The sequence below is a fragment of the Selaginella moellendorffii genome, unplaced genomic scaffold, assembly GCF_000143415.4.
Source record: "Selaginella moellendorffii unplaced genomic scaffold, v1.0 SELMOscaffold_149, whole genome shotgun sequence".
Lineage (NCBI taxonomy): Eukaryota > Viridiplantae > Streptophyta > Lycopodiopsida > Selaginellales > Selaginellaceae > Selaginella > Selaginella moellendorffii.
Window position 1 is genome coordinate 171,826 of NW_003314410.1, and position 8,862 is coordinate 180,687.

Genomic DNA, 8,862 nt, shown 5'->3' on the forward strand with positions numbered 1-8,862 from the left:
CACTTCTTGAGATATCCTTTCATTCCTAATAAAGACTTTACTTTGAGGGTGTTCACCCCTAGTACATCTTTTAGCATCTTCTGTTGTGGGCTCCGTCTATGGCCTAACTTTGTGACCCTCCTATATGTCTTTTATATAGACTACTTTCTTTGGACTCACTATGCTATCCCATTGACATAGCTCATTTCCCTTATGTGTTCTTCCCACTTGGTCACCTTAACCAAACTATACCATCATTAATAGTTCAAATCAACACTTTAAACTTGGAACTTTATTTTTTAACTTCACAAAGACCTTGTCTTTGTTTTTAGCCATAAAATCACCTAGTGATCTAACCTTGGTACGTTAACATTTTGCTAATAAGTACTAGGTTTTCCAGACCTTTAACTTATTGGCCATGACCCCGGGGGTATCCCACACACTTGGCAGTGCACCCAAGCCAACCCTTCCGGCCAATGGTCCATAGCAACTAAGACTACATGTCCCCATCTCATTCACCACGTCCTTGGTGCCACTCACACCAAAGTGTTCAAGTTAGATATGCCAAGCCACACTAAGCAATCTAACCGTGTATCACGACTTTGGGGCATCCCCCTGCTTAGCAATGTGCCCAAACCAGTCTCTTTACTAAGAGTCCATGACCACTGAAAATGAGTATCCTCATTTTCCAAACCATCACCACGCTCTAGTGAGTTGGGACTCGAACGCAAGCACTAGAGGGTCAGGACTTGAACCCAACCTCCATATATGCATCTACAGACGGCTTTACCCAAGATTTCTGGCATGACTCCCCACGCTGGTGCACCAACTTATACTTAAAGCACGCTATAAATCATATCTTAGGAACTTAGTTCCTCTGCACTGCCAAGTCTTTTCACTTGATAAGTCTGTGATCATGCATGGACTCCTCCATGCTTGGCCCCATGGGCCATGCCTATTGAAGTTAGCACCTTCAACTACGGGGTTTGTTCCTCTGACTTGTCAATCTCGCTTCGCAAGTCATCCAACCAACGTAACATGGTTTCATGCATAAGCGTGAAAGTCCTTGACCATTGACTTTCATTCAAAACCATCCCTTTGAACACTCGGGGACTACTTCCCTAACATCGATAGCATTGCCTCATGACAAGCTTCAAAACCATGCTTCTGTTAGGCCACTATAATTTTGCACGTTTTATGAACCATTTACCCTTGGCTTTTTAAGTACTAAACTACTTAGAATTGTCTTTAGGAACCTTGAAGGAACTCTTTCCCTTAGCTTGCTAAGGCCTCTTCTTTCGCAAGATTTTTAATTGCTATATGGTCTAACACAGACAATTCCATGCTTTAGATTCTCCATAGCATCACGGTTACTAGTGACAACATGTTTGAGCGCCCACTTGATTCTCCACTCCCAACTAGCATAACCACCTTTGGTTATGCTCTTCGACCCTTATGGTTTGGTTCTATCCCCTTATTACCATGCTTTAGCAAGTATTCTTATGGATGAACCTATTGTAAGCCACAAATTTTTCCTCTCCAATTTGCCAGTTTACCTCGTCTATCCGGCCAACTCTGCCTTGGCTTGTGTTAAGTTCCCTCGCCAAGGTCCTCGCCTATGGTACTAGCTCCTACTTGGTCCTACTTGGTTTCAGCTACTCATTGCACGAGCAACAGAGTGTTAGCCATCCATCTACGGATTCCCAAATCTCTCCCAATCCCCCTCCCCGGGTTAGACTGGACTTAAGGTTTGGCTACACTCCCCGCAGGCACAAACAGCCAAGCACACCAAGCCTCCAAATTCCTAACACCCCTTGGTACCACAAGACTTGATCATGGGACCCTCTAAATCCCAAGCCTTGGGTGCAGCACTTGCTTCGGGACGTCGGGGTGAAACACCGTGGCTTAACGGCCCGGTATGGGTACCTCTACCCCCCCACTTCCATCCTGAAGGGAAGGCCCAAGCCCCTAGGAAGGGCGAGGACCAATAAGCCACAAGGTACTCAAGTGGGGCACCACTTCACATGAGCCGGGAGTACCACAGTCGGTTTCCCTTTCGAGAGTGGGAGCTGCTCTTGAGCACTTCCCTGGGTGGCCCCTCTAGCACCACCCAAGCCCATGCTCACTCCCACCCAATGCCCCTTGGCCCTAGTCTCAACCTCAAGTCAGTTTGGAAGCACCACTGGAGAGTTCCTTCAAGACTGGTTCCTAGACCTCACTATCCCTACTATACTTTTGGAACCCCCCTGCAGCCCCCCCCCCCCCCCCCCGCCCCCTGGGATACGCACGCTTTGGGCTTTCACCCCTTGACCTGTATTAGTATTTGGACTTAGTCTTAGAATCGATTTCGGACTCGATCTCGGACCCGATCTCGGACTCGACTTTGGACTCGACCTCGGACTCAGTCTCGGACCCGATTTGGATCTCGGACTCTGTCTCGAACTTGGTCTCAAACTCGGTCTCCGATTCGGCCTCGGCTCGATCCCGAACTCTATCTCGAACTCGGTCTCTGAGTCGGTCTTGGACTCGATCTTCAACTCGGTCCTATCTGATGAATTCTTTGTCATTTCGTTCATGCTTTCGGGGATCCTTTAGCTTACGACATCTCGGGGAGTCGGTTCCTTACACCTATTTGATAGCCTAGGGAGTAGTTTCTCAATCTAGGTATGCTCACTTTATAATCCCATACACCGGGATTAACGTTGCTACTTATGGGTTTTTATATGCCTATCACTAGCCTTGCCAAAATTCCATTTTTGGTTTTGTTCAATTCAGGTAAATAGTCTTCTCTCATCTCTGCAACCTTGGAAGTTTGGATAACACCTCCTATCCATCATTCGCTAGGGACTTAATCCCTTGGGCCTTATCTATTACCCTTGCAACACCAAGCACCACCTCTTGGTATTCTAGAGTGTTTAGGTGTTCCAATAATAGCTTTTCTGACAATAAGCATTCCTTTTTTTGACATTGGCTTACTATATTGCAACATAAGCAATTTATCCCCCATAAGGGTATATTTAATTTCTTTATGCCAGAAGTCTTGGGTAGTTACCTTTTACCAGTTAAACTGTTTATTTTGCACCTTTTGCTTAGTTGCCTCATAATTGTCAAGTCTTACAACTCATTACTAATGCTTCCACACCTCTATCATTATCTGGGTCATCACACTCTAATTGCATGCCTTCCAGCTTAGGTTATGCCATTCCTATTTCCATTAGGATTCCTTTGGGAAAGGGTTCTTGTGAACCCGCTAACTCACCTTAAAGTATCACGCCTTGGCATATTCGGTGTCTCCACAAGCCTACTTTTATGACACTTCTTACTTGTGTCTAGGTCCTTGCTAAGACCAATACTGTTCTTTTTCATGCCAACCATTCGTTAGCATTGCACCATAAAGTTTACACACAACTTGTGTCAAAGTTGTTTTCTTCTGGGAACACTTTCCCCACAACTTAGAATAGCATATTCTGGTATCAATGAGATACTCACTGTTCTCATACTTGGATCTTATGATCCTCCCCAATCCTCGTAGGGCACAACACACCTTAGTCCAAATACTTTTTACCAATCCTTTAGGACCATTCTTTGACTCTACTTGAGTCATCTAGCACTTTTGGACTTCGCTAATCCATAAACCTATAAGGTCCTACTTGTGAGGTACCAGCTCATTAGAATATAACTTCTTGCATTCATGTCTTACTCACAAGGGCCATTTTTGCAAGTGTTACTTCGACACTTGATTTTGTTCTCTAGGGGCAACCTTTACCCCTTATGACTATTTGTCCATGTGATAAGAATACCAACTCATCTTTAAGTACACCCCCAACTCCTTGGGTTGTTCCAGCATTTATTAAAGGTAGCCCCACTACCATTTCAAGGATTTGAGTCCTTTTCCGTATTTGACCTCCCACGGTCATTAATTCTAGTCTTAAATTCATAAGCACCAACCTCAACTATATGAGGATAAGTTTGTGACTCTTTTATTGTTTTGGAATTTCTATTTTTCCCGTGATCCCAACTATAGTTGTTTACCACAACTAGATTAACTAGTTTGCTGAGTCAAACACTCATCTAGATCACATCCTCAACTCTCTGAGGAAACTATTATATTATTCCCAAGATCCCAAAGTCATTCCCTTACTAGCCCTTTTCTATCCACCACATTGCCTATAAGTTCACACACAAACTATAGTGGGGAGTCATGTCCTCCTAACATGTTGTTCCTCAAGGATAGGCTCAATCCTAGGACCTTCTGATGCCAATACAAGTGGTGATATACTTAGCCACCAATAAAAGTCGGACTAAGGAATAGCTTCGATACCAAATTGTAAGCGACTAAATTTTCCATTCTACTTTAATCACTTAACCACACCATTGACTAATTAGAGGAGTCTCATTCACAACCTCCCTAAGTCCAATTTAGGACTTGGGGCTTGTTAGCCCCGAGAATGGCATCAATGCCACTCAACCTTTGCACCTAATCCAAGTGCTCCACATGTCTAATCCCACGACCAACACCCCAAGGTACCATTGACATATTAATCCGTTACGCTAAGGCCATGCCCCTTCACCTTGGTCACACTAATGGTTTAACACCACCTGTATCACAGTCCCGTCTCTCAAAGATTGGGCCATCCATCCATGAGTGATCATCCTATATCCACTCTTTAGCATCCTTAAGATGCCCACAGACATGGGGAATCCAATATCCCTCTTTGGTCCTCTCCAAGTCCTTTCCTATCTATGGCCGTGTTTGCCAATACTGCCATTGGATCAAGGCCCACAAGCCTGACCACTAAGTCTCATAATCCTCTGAGACTTCCTCACCACACGATTGTATCTTTGGTCACTAGACCAAAGGATTGCACCTCTTCCTTTCCACAGTCTGGTCCTTTGGGACAACATTTCGGAACACCGTGGCCCTACATGAGCCTTGTGGGTATTCTCCCCGCCTTCCGCCTTTGGGTGCTTTAGCCATGGGCTTAGAGTGAGGTTTTGTTGAGCCACACTAGGTATCCAAGTAGGTAGTGCCACCCATGCTTGGACTGGGAACATCGATTATTCAATCTCCCGGAGGAACTAGAGCTGACTCTTGAACACTTCATTAAGCTACCCCATTTGTCAGTCTGTATTCACTGTAGTTTTGGACTTCCCAGTGGTCAACTCATCACCCAACAATTGGGTATAGCCTTCCTGGGCCAAATTGGCCTTTCTTGGCTAAACTGGCTCCACTAGACTCCACCCCCACACTCTCCCTACTATACTTTTGGAACCCTATGTAGCCCCCCCCCCGGGGGATGATTGCTTTGGGATTTCACCCAACTGCTTGTATTAGTATTCAGACTTGGACTCGAACTCGAACTCGGACTCAGTCTCAATCTCGGTCTTGGACTTGGACTTGGACTTGGACTTGGACTCGGTCTCGGTCTCGGTCCCGGTTCCACCTCGGACTCCATTTCATACTCCATCTCGGGTCCATCTCGGACTCCATCTCGAACTCCATCTCGGGTCCATCTCAGACTCCATCTCGGGTCCATCTTAGACTCCATCTCGGGTCCATCTCGGGCTCCATCTCAGGTCCATCTCAGGCTCCGTCTCGGACTCCATCTTGGGTCCATCTTGAACTCCATCTCGGGTCTATCTTGGACTCCATCTTAGACTCCATCTTAGACTCCATCTCAAACTCCATCTCGGGTCCATCTCAGACTCCATCTCATGTCCATCTCAGAGTCCATCTCGGGTCTATCTCGGAGTCCATCTCGGACTCCATCTCAAGTCCTCTTATGTCCCTTTTCTAGAGACTCACTTATTGCTTGCTTTGTGCTCGTTCTTCGAGCACTTCGTTGGGAGTTCCACTCCCGCTCTCGACCTTTCAAGTCAGAGCTTTTAGTCCAAATGTGTTACGCTTCTCGAACTCCATCTCGGACTTCATCTCGGGTCCATCTCGGACTCTATCTCGGGTCCATCTCAGACTCCATCTCGGGTCCATCTCAAACTCCATCTCGGGTCCATCTCAGACTCCATCTCGGATTCCATCTCGGGTCCATCTCAGACTCCATCTTGGACTTCATCTTGGGTCCTCTTGTGTCCCTTTTCTAGAGACTCACTTATTGCTTGCTTTGTGTTCGTTCCTCGAACACTTCGTTGGGAGTTTCACTCTTGCTCTCGACCTTTCAAGTCAGAGCTTTTAGTCCAAGCATGTTACACTCATTTGGCTTTCGCTTCGGCCACTACCACCCTTTCGGCTCCACTTTAGGGCCTGTCTCACATTAGCCTTTCCGGAAGCCTAATATTATTTAAACTCAAGGACATTTAACCCTAAATATTTTAATACTATTAACCAATTAAAAAAAAGGATGCACTTTTATTCATAGACCTTTTCTTTTTATATTTGAACCTGATCAATTATCTTTCAAGTTGTTCTTATTAATTGCTTACATACCTTTGTTATTAAGTGGAATGCAATCTCCAAGATTTAACATCTATACTACTATAGCCTTAAAAGAAAGCAATGGTGAAAGTGATAGTACTTGATAAACTAAAAGTGGAGTGACTCATAGTTATACTTTAACATTCCTTTATAGCTTAGCATGGTAAAGCACATGATTCTATTATCACTCTAAACCTTAAGAATTCTACTTTTATCCATGCCCAATATAGAAGCATTTGTCTGGCATTAGATGCAATCTAATGGTAGTGAAGCCCATCCATTACCTCCACGACTATCCTTTCAAGCTGGGTGAACGTGTTATAGCCTCTTGGTCTTCTAACAAAATTGCAACCTCTCTATAGAACACCATAACAACCTCTCCATAGCATTATATTCTCACCTCTTGTTCTTGTTGGGCATGGCAAAAGAACCAAATTGCACATTATCACTCTTGAATGGCTTGAAATTCTGCCCATGACATCGGCCATTGCTATGGGCATGAAGCCCCATCCCTGGCATACAGTTCGTGAAATATCCAATGCTTGTGTTTTTCTCATACTACTATTCTATATGTACCAATAAGACACCGACACGTGTCCTCTAAATGTCTTTTCTACCCTTTTTTTCTAGTGCACGCCATATTGTCTTGAAGTAACAAAAGTGACAAACCACCAGAGATCTGCAAAAGCCTATCGAACGCATCCGCCCACCAAACCTTTTGTTCTGTGAGTTGATGAAAAGAAGTTACGACCTTCTCCCTGCCATAGCATTAAAAGTTACACATGCATGCGAACTTTTAGACCAGACAAGTCCTCTTGTGTGTTTCTAGGCTACTCTCTTCAAATCATGCGCTAGAAGAACAATCATGTCCAATGTGGTTCATATAGCCTCCGTCTGCACGATCGTCCCAGCGATTCCAACGCGCCAGCCTTGTACTCTCTGGCTTTGCAACTCTCAGATCCAGCTCCTGTCCGAGAACTATCTCAAGCAAGTCTACTATTTCCCAGAAGCAGTGGATTCGTCACCAGGCTCCTTCGATCGATTGGTGACGAGCTTAAAAGTATCCTTGTCTCAGGTTCTCGTTCCATACTACCCAATAGCGGGGAGGCCCCGGATCGCCGGTCTCGACCGCCCGGTTCTCGAGTGCAACAACCAAGGCGTCGAATTTGTGGTGGCATTTGCCAATGCGAGCTTCCACGACTGGGGCGATTCCATGAAGCACTGCTCAATCGAGCATGAGCTCAACCAGGCACAGACCGAGATCACGGATCACGAGAACTTCCCACAGCTCAAAGTCCAGGCAAGTCCGGAGACTTTACGTTGACCTGTTCTGACCGTGTTTGCAGGTCACCAAGTTCCGGTGTGGCGGGATCGCCCTCGGCCTCGTCACCACCCACATTGTCACCGACGGCTCGTCCATCTTTGCGTTCTTCAAGGCCTGGTCGGATATCCATCAGGGATTGCCACCGCCGAATCCACCGCCATCATTCGACTCCAGCATCCTCAGGGCCCGAGATCCCCCCAGCATCAAGATGCCCATCCGGGACTACGTCGCGGTGGCACCGTCCCTGGCCCAGGATCACACTGGAAAGTCCGGGGAGGATATCTCTCCCAAATACCACGTCCGGGAATTCCACATGAGCGAGCTCCAGCTCTCGCATCTCAGGCACGAGATCGCATCCGGCCCGTTCTCCTACGGCAGCTTCCCGACATCCTTCGAGGCCGCCGCGGCGCTCGTCTGGAAATCCATCACCGAGGCGCGGGATCTCGTCGACACCGCCATCGCCACATTCGTCTACTCGGGCTCCGCCAAGGCCGGCAAGAACCGGCGGCATCCCCCAATCCCGGACGAGTACTGCGGCACCTCCGCCATGACCCTCGTCCTCCCGTGTCCGGCGCGCGACCTCAAGAATAAGCACATCTCCTTGGCCGCTCGCCTCGTCCACGACGACATCCGGGCCATCACCCACGAGCGATTCCAATCCACCATTGACTGGATGGAGCTGGAAGGAATCGGCGGCCCCGGGCGCAAGGAGATCGCGGTCAACATGAGGGCCGAGATGGCGGTCTACTCCGTTGACCTGGTCACCTTCCCCGTCTACGACGTTGACTTTGGGTGGGGGCGGCCCGCCCACTTCTCGCTGGTGCTGGAGCCGTGGTATGGCAACGGGGTGGTGGTGTTTCTTCCCACTGCCCAGGGAGGGACGCGAGAGCGCCGCATTGTGGTCATGCTCCTCGAGGATGAAATGAAGAGGTTGCTGCGAAGTGAGCTCCTCGCCAAGTTCGCCACCTTGGAATGAAGGGTTCTCGGAGATTCGAGGCAAAGCAAGTAAATTCGTTTCAACGATCGTTTCATCGATCGGAGCAGAGTAGATACAAGAATCTCGGATTCTCGAGCAAAACAAGTAAATTCGTTTCATCGATCGGAGCAGAGTAGATACAAGAATCTCGGA